General features: G+C 41.3%; 1 protein-coding gene across 2 annotated transcripts in view; it reads right to left on the bottom strand.

Moving 5' to 3' along the window:
* Oamb (Octopamine receptor in mushroom bodies) overlaps positions 1-12,004 on the bottom strand; it is a 401,035-nt gene extending 389,031 nt beyond the window's left edge. For both annotated transcript variants that reach the window (XM_065220322.1, XM_065220323.1), the window contains exon 1: positions 10,979-12,004. The gene's annotated coding sequence lies outside the window, so the exon portion shown is untranslated. The remainder of the gene's footprint in view (positions 1-10,978) is intronic.
* Between the last annotated feature and the right edge of the window lie 7,348 nt (positions 12,005-19,352).

Genomic DNA, 19,352 nt, shown 5'->3' with positions numbered 1-19,352 from the left:
TTGACCCAGTTGTTACCAGTACCGGACTGTACGAAATGGTCCTACTTGGAGCGAATCCATAGTTCCCGGCTCAAGGTTGATCAGAACCGCTCGTGGGACGTACTTTCCTCCGGTCACGGGAGTCTGAGTAACGACTTTAATAACGGAGCTGGAGCCGGTCATATTGAGATTGATTGAGTGGTGTTGCTATGCAAGCGATTTCCCCGATTTTTTCATGTACCTACTTCTTCGGACAGGCAATAGGATGTGCGCTGACTGTACTTTGTGGAATTCAATTCAATTTTTGAGAATCACTGGCGGAACTTGATGGAGATTCACGGTTGTGGTTTGTAAAAATACGATTGTATTAATAACAAATCATCAATAACAAATTTTGACACATGCACACTGGCGCATGCATGCAGGCGCAGAAAAAGTACAATGTTGCCAGTAGCTTTAAATATCATCAAAAATGTAACCATGGGTGCCAAACAGCGCCAACGACTACGCCCTGGTGTGCCCAAGTTTGATTTTGGCCCACTGTGTAGAGTGACCAACCCCTTGATTACTATTTAAATACTCCAACAGCTGGCCTTTAACAACAAGTTCTTAAATTTTCTCTAATGTGTGCAACATGTTGATGGGACGAAACTCTTCGGCTTTAATCGTTCCAGCAACTTTTTGAACAGGGACCACTAAGGATTCCTTCCAAATTTGTGGCACATTTTCAGTTTGTAATGATTCATTAATAAGGTCCAGCAAGACGTGGCCAATGACATGAAAGCAATCTTGAATAACTCTAATACTCCAGCCGATTTTCCTAATGAAACACAAATAACTCTAAGTTTATCTAATGGAATTGGGTGAAAACCTTCAAATCTACAACTACTATTAACTGGCTGTTTTATTTCGTCAGGTTCATCGACCAATTCAATGATTGATTAATCAATGAAACACTGTCGACAAAATAATCATTAAACTTATATGCAATTACTTGTTCTGACTGTTTTAATGTGCCATTAAAAGTTATGGACCGCGATTTGCAATTACTAGGTTTTAATAAAGATTTCAAAATTTTCCATAACTCTTTGCTGTTGTTTTGATGCTGATCAATCTTCCTTTGAACATATTCACAACGAGTTTTCTTTATCGATTGTGAATGCTTATTACGTGCGATTGTGTACCTACTCCAATGATTGTCATTATTTGAACTACAAAACTTGTTGTACCATTTGTCCCTTTTCCGTTTAAGACGCAAAAGATCCACATTGTACCAGCTGTTCGAGTTCTTCAAAGAAACAAATTTTTGCTCAACTAGTTGATTGGTACACGTTTTCAAAGCGTTATTAAGAACAGCTGTAGATTCATCTAAGTTACCGGCCGCGAATGGAAAATCCACGCTCCTCTCAACAAGATTCGAAACTGCTTGCTTCGAATATTTCCTCCAGCACTTCAATTTTACAAAATTATCGTTATCGTTAGCATGATCTAAGACAATAATCACTAAGGTCTCATGATCGGTTATTTTCAAATCAGTATCCGTAACTGAACAAATGGAATCAAAATGGGAATAATCGTGGTCAATTAAAGTTCTACTGTGCTTGGAAATACGCGTATATTCATTTACCGTTTGCTTTAAATTAAAAAAAAACTCAGCAAAACGCTTCAAATGATTCGAATTTTGGTTATCACGCCAAGTAATATTAAAATCATTTAATTTACTAGAATCAAGGAATGTCTCAAGCCAGTTCTCTAAATCTTCAACAAAACGCTGGTCACTAGAACTGAGAGAATGATACAAAACACCATAATTACCCATCTTCATGTCACGTAAAACTGTAATGCCCAAGAACCAGTTGCCATCAATAACTTCGTTGGTACGAAGGTTGAATTGAACTGATTCTTTGACATAAATAGCAACACCGCCAGTGTGTCTAGAATGTGATAAACAAGCAGCAACAATATATCCCGGAATACTATACTGATCAAAAGCTTCAGTTTATACAATATGAGTTTCGGATAATAAAACTAAAAAAGGACGTTTTTCCTCCACAATCTGACGTAAGGCTACGTAGTTTGTTGACAACCCCGCAATATTCAAATACAAAAAATCGAATTGATTCACATTCCTGGAACTTGGCTGCTATTTATTGAAACGCAAGCTGCTTTCCTTCTGATCAAAAAGTCTTACATTCCGAGCAAAATGGTTGACGTCCAAGTTCATTTTACGTTCTTTATTGATTTTCAAACAATTAATACATTTCAATACAGTTGACGTACACTCCGACGTTAATTTTTGTCACCTATGCTCTAATTCGTTACTACTAGTTTTTATTAAGCCCGATTTGATCAACTTGTAAATTAGCACCATTGATGTTTGTAAACAATAACAAACACTGGCTCAAAATAGCTCTTCAAAAACTCTACGCGATAGATTACCCAGCTAATTCAGATTAGCGATGTTCAAAGCGTTTCAAATTCAAAACAATCTTGATCCACGCCGTTTTACTTCAACATTTTTTGTTCAATAGCTGCTCCATTCCAGCTCCATTTGTCACTTTTTATTTCCGTCATCAATTCAATAGTAATAACAAGTTTTTAATGCAATCCGCCGCAATCGAACGCCCAAACAGTGAGAAGAATTCTACTATCAAGCAACACTATTACACACAATATTCTCCGCGTCAAACCAGATCCGTACTGATAAGCCAAGTTTGTATTACCGCACCGCACCGCTCGCGCACCATCCTTCCGACGCTCCCGAGGGGGTCCACATTTTAGCAAGCGTCAGCAGAAGAAAAAAATAAAAACAGCTCCCAACCAACCTGTTGACTCAATTCGATCCACTCTCAACGGTACTTAAAAAGTACAACCTTGCAGCTGTTTGCTGTTAGCGGGAGCTGCCGGAACGTTAGCGAGCACTCGACCCGCCGATGCCGATGAAAAACCGCAACATTTTCCTTTTTTGACCGGACCAGTCGTCGTCGTCGCTGTCGTCGTCGTCGTCTGTCAATAATTCCCAACGTCATGCTTTGCGTGCTGTGCTGTGTGTGAGAGTCGAGTCGGAGTCCTCCTCGTCGCCACTGGATACCGGCGCGACGCGACGCGAAGGCTGCGATGTGTCGCTTTGATGCTTCCTTCATGGCTTGCTTGGGGTTGTGTACTTAAAAAATCTTCTTTTTTTTTTCTTCCCGGAAGGAAGCATCCTACAAGACTTAGTCATCTGCGGTGATTTTCTGCGAATTTGTCGCTTTATGCTTACGAAAATCGCCAACATCTGTTTATCTGTCGGCATAATCGATTGAAAATGGACCAACGAAGAAAAAAAAAGTATGGAACGTGGTTGAAAAACTTTTTTCCCACAGTGGGAAAATAATTTAATTTTCAGAGGAACTGCCCACGCAAGGATTCACGAGAGAAGGAAAAAAAATGCTGACGCGACCAGACCGGCGGGAAAAGTAGACCAGATCAACAGCTTCGGATTCTGGTTATTAGTCATATATTGTTCGTGGCTGCGGGGGCCGATGGGGCTGCGTACTTTTCCGGAGGTGACTATTATGAAACCTTATCGGCTACAGGATCGACCTCGGAGAAGCAATGTAAATGTTTTTTTTTATTTATTTCACTTTTTTTGAGCGAGACGAGTGGGACGCTGAATAGGAATGCGGCGAGACGAGTGGCGGTCGATCGCGATAGAGGCGAAGGAGCGTAGGCTGTCATGTGCAAACGATATAAGGCATTCCAATCTGGATTTTGTGGGATTCTAGCGAAATTTTCCCCCAGATCTATGGCATATGTCAAATTACATCACGGAAAAAACGCTGTAGACAATTACCCATTGGGTATTTACTTTTAACAGTTTGGGTAGAAGTAGTTTAGAGTGTATTGTTTACACTGCATTTTTATCGCTGTCAGTTTTTCGAAAGTTGGAAAAGTCACCCGAAAAGCAACGTCGCGAGTTGATTTTGCGCAAGCACCTGAAACATCCTCAACTCGCTCATCGGGACATCGGAAAACAATTCGGAATCGTGCAGTAAACGGTGAGTCGTGTGGTTAAACGTTACTAAGAAACTCTGAGCATCGAACGGAAGGAGAAATGCGGTCATAATGGATGTTCAGGATCACAAGCGTGTCATGAAAGCGTTCAAGCGGAATCCCAATGCTTAGGTCAGGGATGTGGCCAAAAAGTTGAATCTGTGCAAGTCTTTCGTTCAGAGAGCCAAGGACCGGGAGGGATTGCATATGTACAAAGTGCAGAAGGCTCTAAATCGTGATGAACGGTAAAATACGGTGGGAAAGTCACGGGCCCGGAAACTGTACACCCAGATGCTGACGAAGCCTCATTGTCTCATCATGGATGATGAGACTTACGTCAAGGCGGACTTCCGGCAGCTTCTGGGGCTACTGTTCTTCACCGCTCAGCACAAGTTTGATGTTCCGGAGGAAGTAAGGAAGCAGAAACTTTCGAAGTTGGCCAAGAAATACATGATTTGGCAAGCAATCTGCTCATGTGGCAAGCGCAGTTCGTGACTACTGGGACTGTAAACGGGGAGATCTACCTCAAGGAGTGTCTACAGAAGCGTCTGCTTCCTCTGTTGAAGCAACACGAGGGCTCTACGATCTTCTGGCCGGATCTAGCTTCGTGCCACTATTCAAATGTTGTCCTGGAGCGGTACGAAACCAACGGGGTCACTTTCGTATCCAAGGACATGAATCCCCCCAACGCACCGGAACTAAGGTCCATCGAAAAATACTGGGCTAATATGAAGCAGGCACTACGGAAGCATCCCAAGGTCAAATCCGAGGAAGACATGAAGAAAAGTGGGTTTCCGTACAGAAGAAGCTGCAACCAGATGTTGTACAGAACCTAATGAATGTACGTTTATGGTATTGAAGTTGAATGAAATAAAAATGGCAAAAGCTAACTAATGGGTTATATTTTATAGTCTGAAAGCTTGAAAAGGAACGCTCAGCTAGGCAATTTTCTACAGCGTTTTTTTCCGTGAGGCAATTTTATGTAGGACACCCTTTAAATGAATGTAACCAGCGGCCAAGATTTCCAGTGTCCCAATCGATTTGCCAACTCGAAAGTGTACTCTGACGCAATAAATAGTAAAATTCAACGTGTGAAATTTGCCCAGGGACCTTCTTAGAAATCAATAAAAATCCGTACAAGCTATGACTTACGGGATTGATTTCAGGGGACTTCGTAGATTGTTGGGAAACTTTTTGAAAGATTTTGAGAATATTATAAAACTTCATGAAACCCAAGGGGTAGGTCACTCCACAAACCAATCTTGGGTCATCTTTTTTGTCAGTGTGCCGCACGTGTGCCAATTGTGCCGGTCATAGAGCAAGCTACGATAGTTTTTAAAATACCCATCCCGGCAACCCGGTATTTCTGACACCTTGAATGTTTGGTTTGAAATCGCAAGGATAAATCGGATTAAGGATGACGTGGGAAGTGGCGGGTGTGCGAAATTTTGGTGTTTTGTGTTCCATAGGGTACTGTGTTTTAGTGTTTTATAATGCCCATAAAGGGAGACCAGAAACCTAGGCTTTCGGCCGGAAAGAGTTGGAACCGGTGGGGACCATTGTTGGAGACCGACTATAGAGGACGATGAATAGACTTCTTTAGTTTGTTTTGAGTGAGTTGCAGCATTATTTGAATTAAGGGAACTAATGGGGTCTGTTGAACGTTGAACTGCCTCTTTCTCTTGAACCCACTCTAGAACCTACATTTCGAATTTAGATCTATAAGCGAACTGCTGGTCTGCGTTTCTCTGGTATATTCAATTAGAGGATGTTCCTGAATATACAGTCAAACAGCACGTAATTTTGTGAACAACTTCAATGATAGTTGTCCGGCAGTGCAATGTCTATGCGATTGTACCGATGGATGTGCCAAAGTTAATTTCAGCACAAAGTGCTGAGTGACTTACCCCTTAAAGCAACCTCATAAATCTTCAGAGTTCAGCTACTATTGTAAAAGTTCAGCGAACTCCATAGAAATCCAATGAACGTCGTAAGACTTCAGTGAACTTCGAAGAAATGCAAATTATTTAGTAGAACTTCATCAAACTACACGGAAACTTGTAGAAATTTGGGGAATTTCTTTAAAGTTTTGGCATTTTGTTTAACCTTCATTAAGTTTCTTTAAACTTTAGTGGCTTTGGAGATGTTCAGGTGAAATCGTTGAAATGCTTGGAATCGGAATTCGGAGCGCTTCTAATTGTTTTGAGGTACATGTATGTACAGTATGCAAATATTGAAATTTTCGCTCCACAGTGCTCGAACGCATCGCATAAGTTTAGAAAACTTCGTAGAAGTGGACACAATTCGCAACTTTCTTTCTTTAGAGGCTCAGAGATAAGTTAAATGGATTAGGAAGTAGTTCAGCGAGTTCATGTAATTGAATTAAAGAAACTGCGTAGGAGTACAGGAACCTTTGTATAAGTTTTATATAACTTAGTTGATATCCATGGATTTTCACTATGATTTCAATTCAGTTCTCTGGATATTTTTTTCAAAATCCTGAAAAATTAAAAAAGTTTATTCAGTACACGGCGAATGAGAACGACCAAAATTTGAGTTTAGTTCACTCATAATCGCCAAAAGTGCAGGAACTCAGCGATGAGTAAAATTTGTCTCATGGTTTCCTGTGGAAAACCCAAAAAATCTGCCGGAAAATGAGGAAATTGACGAAAATTTTATTCAGTCTCGGAGTAGTACCAATAGACTGAGTGAATCCAATCTTTACTTTTCTCAAATTCGGGAATTTTTCCTTGGAAAATCCTGGAAAAACCTGGGAAAACATGAGGAAAATTTACTCATGGCTGAGTTCCTGCACTTTTGGTGATTATGAGTGAACTAAACTCAAATTTGGGTCGTTCTCATTCGCCGCGTATTATTCTGAAGATCAGAAAAACTTCTTCACAGAATTCCAAATGTTTTCAAAATTAAGACATATCTTCAAAACGAATGACGAGATTAAACCTTTATATAAGACGTTGGCGTGTTGCAAAAAAGTGAATAAGGCCTGTACTCGAAAAAAATGCACCAGAAAAAAATTGTTCGCCAAAAATTTATTTTAAGTCGGATTTTCTTGAAACTTTCAGGGAATGAACTAATACATATGGATTATGTTTCGGCATAATTACTTTATTCAATTTCCTTTCCATCGCTAAAAGCCCGCACCTTTCCTTTAAGACCCCTCATTACATTTTGTGCAATGGTGGAGCCGACCTGTTTGGTCACTTTCATCCATTCTTTCTTCAACTCCAGCTCGTTCTTAAACACCTTGGACGATTTTCGAACTTTGGCCTTCATTATGGCCCAAAATCTTTCCACCGGACGAATCTCTGGTGAATTTGGGGGGTTGGCGGTTTTTGGTACAAAAACAACGTTATTGTCTCTGTCTCTGACCGCAGGAAGGGCCACAGACGCTTCTGGAGGCACTCGGTGCGGTAAATTTCGCTGTTGATGGTACCCATTGTGATGTACGGTTTACTCAGTTTACCGCATTGGCATATGGCCTGCCAGAGCAAGTGTTTTTTGGCGAATTTGTCCACTTTCTTCTTCCTTATGTTTTCCGGAACATCAAACCGTGATTTGACAATGTAGAACTCCAGCCCCGGTATCTGCTTTGCGTCTGCCTTGATGTAGGTTTGTCATCCATAACCACACACATCGGTTTCGTTAACCACTCTCGATACAGCTTCCTTGCGCGGGATTTGGCCGCCGTGTTTTGTTGATCACGCCGGTTCGGTGCCTTCCGGACCTTGAATACACGAAGCCCAGCTCGTTTCATGGTTTGCTGAACGAACCAGGCGGAACACTTTGCCCTCAGAGCCGCGTCGCGAATCGAAAGGTTCGGATTACGCTTGAAATAATCCAACACCTTCCGGGCCTTCACTGGGTTAGCTGTCTTCGATTTTCTTCCACTTCCAGCCCGCCGCTTGGTCATCTGGGACTCCTTAAACGATTTTACCACCCGAGACACAGTTGTATGGGTGATTCCCAGTTGTCTTCCGATCCATCTCATGGTTGCAGTCGGATTTTCCATGACGGCACGCAAAATTCTCCGGCGATTTTCTTCTTGTTTCGATGACATCTCAATAACCAGTGAACCGATTGTTATGAAATTTTGTACATGTAAACAATTCACTCCAAACTAGTTATACCCAGATTTTCATCAATTTTTACCCACGGATAAAAAAGTTACACACGGATAAAAATGGTGCATTTTTTTCGAGTACAAGCCTTAATACATAAAGGCCAATTATCAGCCGTAAATAGGCTATTAATTAAGAAATTCAAAGTCACTGCAGAGTTTATTTTAAATAATCTGGAAAAAATCGCAATTCCTGCATGCAATGCAAAAATAGATTGATCCGGTATTTATTTCTTAAATTATCTGTGGTGGTCTCCCTCTCCCCCTTATTTACGCCAATGAGAGTTGTTAGACCTCCAGAATTACCTGGATTTTTTGCAGTACATACTTAATATTCCAGCTCTACAGTTCTTTTATGGAATTTCCAAGAGCTCTAAAGGATGTTGGAGATGATGAGATGATGATGGTCCTACCTCTTACTCCTACAAAGGTTTGAGCTAAACGATTTATCTTTAATATAATTAAATATGACAATTTAACCAGGTTTGCAAACAAAATCGAACTGGTTACAGTTACAGATATTAATTCCCTCTAGAGTTTACAGTTGTTTCACAGTGATATAAATGTGAAAAAGCTCAGGCGTCCTTTTAGTCCACCTAAAATATTCATAAGTATTACAAGCAATCAAGAGTTAATGAACAATCAACAAAGCATCCTATTACACTAGCAACCCCGCAATCTGATGCTATCATAATTTTCAGCAATGTCAGGAATGCTCACGAACCCCCAACATTTGCCAGAAAATTTACTACTAACTCAAAGTATCTTCCAAATAAGCATCAAAATTGCATTTTTATAAAACGTTAAATTCAGTCCTCTAATACGCGCGCGAGGCTCAAACCTTTGTAGACTACTCTTTTTTAAATTAATCTACTATTAAATCAAATATTAAAAATCCATCATCACCATCGTGGCGAACAGGGATAGTTTTTGCAGTGCTACAATAATTATTAAAAAAGTCGTTATGACAGCTATCCATATAAAATAATCCGTTAGAGATAACTTTGTCAAGATACATAGTTTGTCAATTCATAAAAAAATATCACTGGATAACTGTTCAAAAGACAGTTTTAACGTGTGAAATGCAGTGTCTTTTAAATACTGTAAGTGTTGCTGAACGTTTTATATGTCTAGGCATCGAATTGAAAACATTTATTCCTTTATAATATAATGAATTTTGTGAAGCACAAGTCAAGAAATGTGGTGTTCTTATTTCAACCGTGTTTCTAGATATCTATGAAAGTCACTTCCTCTTTCAATTCGATCACACAAATATCGAGGCAGCAAACCGTTAACTACTTTAAAAATGAACGAACACCATAGTCAAATATACAAGTCTTTGCTTCACCGACAACCATTGTAAGGCGTCTAGCATCAAAGTTGAGGAAGTATCAAACTCAATATCAAACGCCTTATTTTATTCTGCAAGCGCTGTAATCTCGATATTTGTGTTGCATTGGCCAGAAATAAAATGGAAGGGCAAAAGTCTAGATGAAGACAGATGATTGATTTGTATAGCTGTATTTTACTGGCAATAGTTAAATCGTTTTTCAGTCGACATAGAATTCCATACTTCTTGGCAATTTTCTTGATGACATTGTCAATGTGAGAGTTGAACTTAAGTGTGTCATCAATAACCACGCCAAGATATTTAATCTCCCGAACGTGATCAATAGTCTCATCATCAATTACAACAGAGACGTTCTCATTTACTCGATTCCGCGAAATTACCATAAATTTAGTTTTACTTGTATTCAATTTCATCGATTTAATCACTTCATTCGAGAAGCTAAAATGAGCTTTACTACCACACGAACTTCACAATACAACAATATTTTGAGAGTATTTAAGAGAAAAGTAGTAATTTATTGATCCAGTTGTATCCACACCAAAACTGCTTGACAAAGTGCTCCATTCTTGGAATTCGTAGAGTTGCTGGATTTTTAGGAAGTTCTCAGAATACAGTCAACTTTCGTTCGTTGGGCTAAACCCATAGCCCACTCAGTGAAAGACTTTCGTTAGTTGGGCTGAGCTGTCAAAGTTGAAAATTGGTTGCGGGATACACCGATTGTTCATTATCGTCGAAATCGTTTAGCAACTATCCAAATTATCCTCGATGAGCCCCTCGAAAAGGAAGCAGCCGTGTTTCTTTGGCCCGCTGAAACATAGCCCAACGAGCGTAATTCGACTGTACACAAATTTATTGGATTTCTAAAAGTTGTTTCCAGATCAATCCAATCCAGAATCAATGCCTCATGGTGATTTGACAAGTTCTACAATGTGTCTTCCAAATATATCAACATGTACAGAAACCTATTATTAAACCCCACCTTCTAACCCTTAAAATAGATCCCAACCCCGCAAACGACTCATGACGAAGGCTAATTACATCCCAAATCGATCCCTCCCCCACCCTCCTCCGCCTCAGCTCCATACCCCCCAAGTCCGCCATGCCATAAAACATTGTCGTCGCCACTAAATACTGCCGCCGCTAATCCCAAATTAGTCTCCAAATAATCACAGTTCTACTGATCTGAGATTGAATGACATCACACCCCGTCGTCGTTTCACCGTTCGAGCAAGTGGTCTACCCATCGCGGATCACTTGTCCTACTGAGACTGGAGGGCTGAGCCCCCTAAAAGTGCGGAAAATGATCCTACCCGTGCCATGTAATTACATCTGCCACCCAAGTCTCTGCTGAATAGGAAATCAAAACAGGCAAAGCGACGACAGAACAAATGCATTTAAATATAATCGCCGTCGCCTGAAGATCAGCGCTGCCTAGCGACGAACAATTGTACGCTTGTGTATTAGATAGACAATACCTTTCATGGTTGGCAACTCCTCTCGATCCGGTTGTGACGGCGGCGGCGGCGGCGGCAATCTGTGAGCAGATCTGGTTTCCAGCTTAAGGTTCCACACTTGGCAATGGAGAGTCTCCGATTTCGGACCGATTTACAACACAGCCCACGCCCGCTAGTACAGTAGTTGATATAATTTTGTTTCACTTCTAGATTTTCGGCCGCAGCGCCATCTGCGATCGGCAGTTTTCCACGTAACATGTAACAACTAGAGCAATAAATTTCCCTTCCCCTTCCACTTTTTTGCACTTTTCTCACCAAAACTATGATGCCACAACTTTTATTTTTATGGGAATTTTATCAACTTACGTCTTGAAGCTTTTATTTCTTTCCTTGGTGCACACGTTTCGCAGCAGCCTGCTTCGACTCACTGCACTGCCACTGCACACTGCAACTGCCAAACTGCTTTTTCCTCTTCTCCACTCCTCCCAGGCGCTAAACTTCCACCGTAAACAAACACAACCCGCATCAGCATCATCATCATCATCACAATGGCACTAACGACAACGACACACTATCAGATTTCCTCACCGGCTTCTGGTAAATCTATTTCACGCTTATTTTAGCACTTTTGTTTTCAAACTGTTACTATAACTCGTCATCCACGTACATTCCTGACATTGACATGATCACGCTTCTCAGTAACTGGCCAAATTCTCGGTTTTGTAATATTTTTTTTGTTTATCGTTAAGAAATTAAACCACTCAGGCACACTGCGACTATTCAAAACTCCTTTAAACTCGGATTCAAGAGGTTCGTCCTCTCGCGGGGAAACCTCGTTGCGCACTGATGATCCCCATTGATGGATGGAAGCGGAAGCCGTACAACAGTGTCGGATGGCAGGCAGACAGGTTGGTTCGGGGGGATGCTGCCCAGCACCAGACTCTTTAAGCAGGCTTCTTTCTAGTGGTGATAGCCTTGCCAGCAGAACACAGGGAGATAACAACCGCGGCACGGAGTTTGCGACCAAATCCGTATACTACAACCAGACGGCACGAGCGACAAACGGCAACTGGCCACCACTCGCTGGGTTGTTAGCCAAGCTCCTGCTGCGCTGCGACCGGATGGCGGATCGATTCGAGCAGTTTCGAGGTTCGACATTCGACCTTGCCTGGCTTTTCAGCACTTTGAGAGTTCTCTCCGCTCGCTCGCTCGCTCGCTCTCCCGCTCTCTTTCCTCTTGGGACGGAGCGCAATCAAGAAACAAATTTTGAATGGAAACACGTGGGTGGTTGCTTCGTAACGAGGTTTGGCGCGCGCGGGATTTTCTCTCACTCTCATTTAATTCTCTCACGACGAAAAGTGGCGCGTGTGGGAGAAATTCTTCCGGTTCTCTGTTCCTGCCCGGTGTGCCCGCCGTGAGAATCGCGCGCGCGGGTTGATGTGTTTCAAATCTGCTGCTGCTGCTGCTGATGATGGGTGATTAGAGTAAAGGTAAACAACTCCGCTCGATTGGTGAGTTGTATGCTGGAGGAAAATGAAACAAATTATTGCGATTCGAATGAAAATACATAACGTAGGGAAATAAAGGTTTTGCTGTTCGTTTTTTGATTATTGGTCGGTTAAACTCCATGTTCAATCTTCATCTACCTGACTTTGACGGTTTCGCGTGCTCTGAACTTAGTGTTCTTGAAGCAATTCCACAGTTATTATTGAGTTTGTATACCTATTGAGTGGCAAGCACAATGATACTCTATGCCCAGAGAAGTCGAGAAAATTTCCAACCCAAAAGCCCGGACTGGGAATCGAACCTGCCGGCTCAGGCTTGGTGGATTTTCCTATGTTTCGAGGGCTGCATCGATTAACTTGGGACCGAAGATAGTACCAGAGCTGATCCAAAAAGTTGAGCACGTTTCTTCGGGACCTTCTCTATGGTAATACCGTGCGATTATTGACTAGGCTATCTGAGGCCTCAAAAACAAAATCAGAAATATATAGGTAAATCAAGCCAAACAATGGATTAGGTCCTAAGTTACATTGATCGATTCTCTTCATCGGCTTTCTTTTCCTTTACTAACGAAATCTGGAATACTCTAAAAAACTAAACAAACTCTAATTTCATGGTATAAAGAATATAAACAATATTTTTCAAAATTATTTTCATGTGGAAATCTTGTTTTGAAATAATGCTATTGAAATAAAATTGTTTATTTTTTGTAGAATGTAGTTTATTTATGTTTAGCTAATAGATTCACATTCACACATTCAATTTGTAAAAATATTACTCTTCTAAATTAAGTAAAAAAAGTTCAGTATAGTCATCTTTTTTGTTTTAATCAGAACTGTGTTAATTACCGTCGGAATTTGTTGGTAAATTTATTTTCAATGCAATGTTTTACCAAAGTGAATATGTTGAGCAGAGTTGAAGTGTTTCGGAGATTTATTATTATTTCTTGAATGCATCACATTTTCAAAATAATTTGCATAAACCTTTGCTTTGCTTTGTTCTTCATTCTTTATTCTTTTCAAATTAAGATTGAGGAATCCACCTGAAGACGACTACTGATATATTAATAAAACAAACGGTCACTCATATTAAAAAGTATTGACCGATTTTTTTTTAACACAAGAAACAATTCTATCAAATTCATACCGTTCAGCAGGTTTACGGAATCTACTAGAGATCTATTAACGGAATGTTCCCTTAATTTGAGCCAACTAAACGGTAGCTAACTAAATAATACTATTCGCAAATATTTTGAATTTTGACTACTGAGCAATCTACGACCCAAGAAGAAACGAAAACTTCAGCTTCGCCAAGTGAAACACCTACCGAAACTGAACCAACAACAACCTGAATCAGTGTAATTCAAATTTACGGTTGAGACCAAGTGTGAGCATGGATAATAGAACCATTATTAATCTATTAGACGCAAAATTAAGCCATGGTGACAATGTTCACAGAGCCATTGAATTCATTTGTGAAAATTATAACATCTCGGTGGAAAAACGTAAACGTCTCGATGAAAAGATCCCAAAAAACCGTTACTAAATACATCAACAAATGGCATGAAGCTAATCGCACGAAAGAGCGATTTGAGTCGTATTTTCGGAATTGGCTTGATGGATTTGAGTGAAAGAGGAAAACGTCGCGTAATCGATAAAGAAGCAGTTGATCCAAAATTCGATACCATCGAGAAAGCTTTGTTATTTGCAAGACGGACCGCTTACAATCGAAAGGATTTTAATTTAGTTAAAGTTATTGGGCATATTTTAAAAAACCAAAAAAGCTCTAAAGCCATGCTGGCTCAACTAACTGATCAACGAGGAATGATGTCACCAGAAGAGGCTGTTAGTGTACTTATCGAGGCTGGATTGAGTAGATTTCAATACGAAGTAATACATAGTGAATCACCTTCAAGGTTTCCACCTTACTATGTGATCGGAGCAGTGAAAAAAATATGCGCCCCTCCTAGTGAATTCATCGAAGAAAGTGCATTGAAAATAAGAGTGAAACTCCAGGCGCTGATGGAAAATACAGTGAAACGAATCGTCCAAATAATTGATGCAGAGCTCAACGAGTATATGGATAGCAACGATCTAGTTTCTACGGAACTGGTTCTTCTATGTAGCTTGGGTATGGACGGATCAACTGGATATTCGCAATATCATCAAGTGCTACCAGAAGGATGTCAGGACGATTCAGATGTATTTTCGTCCACTTTAACACCAATTCAGTTGTTCATGTACAATGATCGAAAGGAAATTATGTGGTTTAATCCCATGCCTCAAAGTATTCGATTTTGTAGGTCATTCATCCTTGAATTCATTAAAGAGAGTAAAGAAGTTATTCTGGCTACAAAACAGGATGTAGAAAAAGAAATGAGTGAACTAACGCCAGTGAAAATTGAACTCTCAAACGACAAGTTTATACTGGTTGATTTTGATTTTGTCCTCAGTATGATAGACGGAAAAGTCTTAACTTATATCACTGGAAATTCGTCGATGCAGAATTGTCCAATATGTGGGGCAACACCAAATGTAATGAATGATGCAGAGAAATTCGAGGAAGGATTTATATCAAACGAAGAAGCCTTGCATTACGGCATATCTCCACTTCATGCTTGGATAAGATTTTTCGAATGCCTTTTCCATATTGCATACAGAATGGATATCAAAAAATGGAAGGTAACGAAACCGTTCAAAGAACTATATGAACAAAGAAAAAAACATGTGACGACACAGCTTTACGAAAAATTTGGAGTAAGAGTAGATCAACCACGATCGGGTGGAGCAGGTACCAGTACTACAGGAAACGTTTGTCGAAGAGCATTTGGAAATCCCAAGCTTTTAAGCTCCGTGCTGAACATTGATGAAGAGTTAATTTTCAGATTCCGGAATATATTAATTGCTATTAACTGCCAAGAGCCAATAAACCCGGAAAAATTTGATGCATATTGCAAGGAAACATATAGGCTCTATCTTTAATTGTATGATTGGTACAAAATTCCTGCAACCGTGCATAAAGTTCTCGCTCATGCCGGAGAAATAATCATACATTCACCAGCACCACTTGGTTCATTAGCGGAAGAGGCAGCAGAAAGTCAACATAAACAATTGAAAAAATATCAAACCCATCATGCAAGAAAACGATCAAGAGTAGAAAATTTACATGATGTCTTTATTCGTGCCATTAATGAATCGGACCCACTGATCAGTTCCATTTAGATGGCAAAAAGACGACAGAAAAAAGTATCCCTGGATTATCCCGACATCGTGAAAAGTTTCGTGATATTTGAAAATTCTGTAAGTGATTCAGTAGTCGATACTAGTAACTTCAATGCCTTAGAGGAACTTATGAAAGCAGTTGATGAAATTGAAGAAGAATTTGTTCATGATGATATTGTAACAGAGGAATAAAAAGAAATTCGTTGAAACATATTTGATTTTGATTATTGTATCATGGCTTTTTGTATTTTTTTTAACAGAAGATTTGTTGAAAAAGTAGAAGGGTCTGTGCCTAGGGGCACGAACGGAAGCTTGACGTAGGACCGCTAGTGGACGGAATAAATGTGAAGAGCATTAAGTTCTTTTAATTGATCAAATATCTATTATCTCAACTCTTTCCGTAGGCTTTGTAGGCTTACCAAATTTGTAGTGATCTTTTTCAAAAAGAAAGTTGATTACGAGAATCAATCAAAATCAGTTGCACCCCTGCTTCCAGGTTTGTGTGGTCGTTGCGGGCTTGCGGTTCTGAATATGGACAAACAAGCATAGATAAATTCTATTCCAACTCTTTACTGATGTAAGCTTGATGGCCCTGAAAAGGGCCGTTTTATTAAAGAGGACATCCATGGCCACTTACGCTTGGCGTGTTTAGTGTAGGTGACAGCATCACGGACCTCATTTTCCACGAACACCTTCAGCACACCTCGTAGATCAGACCGGAGATACGTCAGACACTGCCACGGCGAGCCAGACGACGGATGGTGGTTATCTCGAAGAATTTGCGATGACGATTGGCACCTCCTTTGCCACGACCAGTCAAGTGTTGCTTGTTGGTTATAGAAAAGTGGACCACCTTCCTACTGCTGCTATTGCTGACCACGCCGTCCGAAGCGAAAATGAGCTGATACCAGACTTTAAATGACTTTAAATGATCTTTATTTCTTGTGTTTGTGTGGTATGAATTTTCTAGTGACACAGATGCGTCTTTTCAACTTTAGTACAGTTGACATTTTAATTATTAATTACAGTTCCTAGTCCTATCAGGCCTGTTTAAGAGACTGACCACCTTGGTGGGATTGGTTTGTTTTAAATTGAAAAAGGAAACTACTTATAACTACTATTTACAACTACAACTACTATATACACCTAACCTACTATATACAAATTGCTTATCAAAGCATGTTCTGATAAATTACATTTTTGTGCAAATTGAGTCTTAATTTCGTTAATTTTGGAATCTATTTTGGCAATGCCTGCCTCTTCATGTAAATTTGTTATTCTAGTGTTGAAAGGACGATCAAGAACCATCCTCAGCACTCTATTCTGAGCGACCTGAATTTTGTTCCTGTGAGTCTGAGCACATGATTCCCACACCGGAGCTGCGTAGAGGATCGCAGGTGCTATGATTTGTTTGTAGACAGCCAGTTTGTTCACCTTTGAGAGGCGGGATCTGCGGCAAATCAGCGGATACAGACATCTAACCAAGGCAGAACACTTGATTACAGTTTTCTCTACATGCGAACGGAAGAGGAGCTTTTCATCGAACAACATCCCGAGATAGGTAACTTCGGAAGACCACTCAACCCTTGTGCCATCCATGATTACAGTACAAGATGGAGCCGGTTTTAGTTTGGGCGATTGCCGATGGAGGAACATGATCGCTTGTGTTTTGGAAGGATTGATTTTAATTTTCCACGTGGTGGCATAATCAGCAAAGGCGTTAAGGCATCGTTGAAGTTTGTTAGATATTTTGCGAGGCATCCTTCCTTTGACGGCTATTGCGGTATCATCTGCGAACAGGAAGAACACGCAACCGTCACCGAGGGGAGGAATGTCGGAAGTATAAATGCTATAAAGCAAGGGGCCCAGCAAACTGCCTTGCGGGACTCCTGCTGGGATGGCAAACGTGTCTGAAAGACAACCATTCAACGATACCTTAAACGACCTTTGCTGGAGGTAGTTACGGGTGATTTTTACAAGATGTGGTGGAAAGCTTGTACACAAGTCCATCATGCCAAACATTGTCAAACGCCTTTTCAACGTCTAACAAGGCCATGGCTGTGGACTTGGATACAGCTTTGTTACTTCGGATGTTATTCATCACCCGTACTAGCTGGTGATTGGTGGAGTGCCCCTTTCTGAACCCAAACTGTTCCGGAAGGAGAATGTTATTTTCCTCGACAAACTTGAGCAAACGATTGAGAATGAGTTTCTCGAACAATTTGCTCAGCGCTGAAAGGAGGCTGATGGGTCTGTAGCTTGAAGGCAATGTTGGATCCTTACCGGGTTTGCGGATTGGTATGATTTTAGCTACTTTCCAGATGCTTGGAAAGCAGTGCAGTTCCAAACATCTGTTAAAGATAGCGGTTAGAAGAGACTGCACTTTCATGCTGAGTCTCTTCAAGATCAAATTGAATATACCGTCAAACCCGGGAGCCTTCATGTTCTTGGTGCATTTCAGCGCTGAGCAAATTTGTTGTACTGTAATCATATCCGCCGGAGACACGACACAAGGGGAGGCATCTAGGTTTTGAACGCATTGCGCAACCTGGTTTTCGAGCGGACTTTGGATAGTCGAGCCAAGCAAATGCGATGAAGCGACATGCTTACCGATCGCATTTGCTTTCTCCTGTGGGGTGATTAAAAGCCGATCGTCATCATTTTCATCTTTGGGAGGTGGAATGGGTTTGGGATGATTTTTCAGGAACTTGGCTACCTTCCAGAATGGTCTGGAGCGGTCGTCCAGATTCTGGACAACACGCCCGAAACTTTCAAATCGGAGTGAGTCCATTCTGGAAGCAATCTGCCTGTTCAGATCGACCATTTCACGTTTTTTGCCCAGATCTCCAGTCTTCTGAAACTGCCGTCTACGAACATTTCTTAGGCGAATCAAAAGTTGGGTGTGGGAATCAATAGCAATAAACTTACCCCTCACAGGAACTCGTCGGACGCACGCCTCGTCAGCTACGGTTATGGCTTGGTGGAGTCCCTCCAACGCTCGGTTGATGTCCTCCACGGTGTTAAGCGGCGGGTTGTCGATGATGTGTCTGTCTACCACGCGTCCAAACTGGGCCCAGTTTACGCGGTGGTAGTCCTTGTGCAGACTTGGAGCAGGGGCCACGTTGTAGCCCATTTCAGCCACCACCGGTTGGTGGTCGGAGCTGAGTTCGTTCAAGGCTACCGGGTTGGACAAGCTGGTATTTGACAGGAACAGGTCTAGCGTCGATGGGTTGCCCACCGGAGAGATGAATGTTGGCTCATTCGAAAACCAAACGGAGTACAGCCCATGCTGCGAGTGGTCGAACAGCAGACGACCGTTCTGGTTCTGCTGGTAGTTCCGCCAGGCCTCATGGCGAGCATTTAGATCTCCTCCGATTACGAAGCGGGAACCGGTACGGGTGATGGTGGTCAGGTCCTTCTTGAATTTAGCCGCTAGTCCACTGCTGGCGGCACACTGTCGAGGGCAGTAGACGGCAATGAACTGGACGTATCCAGTCGACGACTCCACCTCCACCCCAAGGGCCTCAATGATAGAGGTGCGGATATGGGACAGAGTGTGGTATTTTATTCCTTTCTTGACGACGACCGCAACACCACCACCCCTGGAGCTGGTGCGATCAAGCCGGATAATGTTGTGGTCAGGCAACCAGAAGCTGTCGCCGGACTTTAGA

This window comes from Ochlerotatus camptorhynchus, unplaced genomic scaffold (assembly GCF_037179485.1).
Source record: "Ochlerotatus camptorhynchus isolate MF236.1 unplaced genomic scaffold, CSIRO-AGI_Acam_v1.1 ptg000124l, whole genome shotgun sequence".
NCBI classification, from domain to species: Eukaryota; Metazoa; Arthropoda; class Insecta; order Diptera; family Culicidae; genus Ochlerotatus; species Ochlerotatus camptorhynchus.
This window is presented reverse-complemented; position numbering and strand designations above follow the sequence as displayed.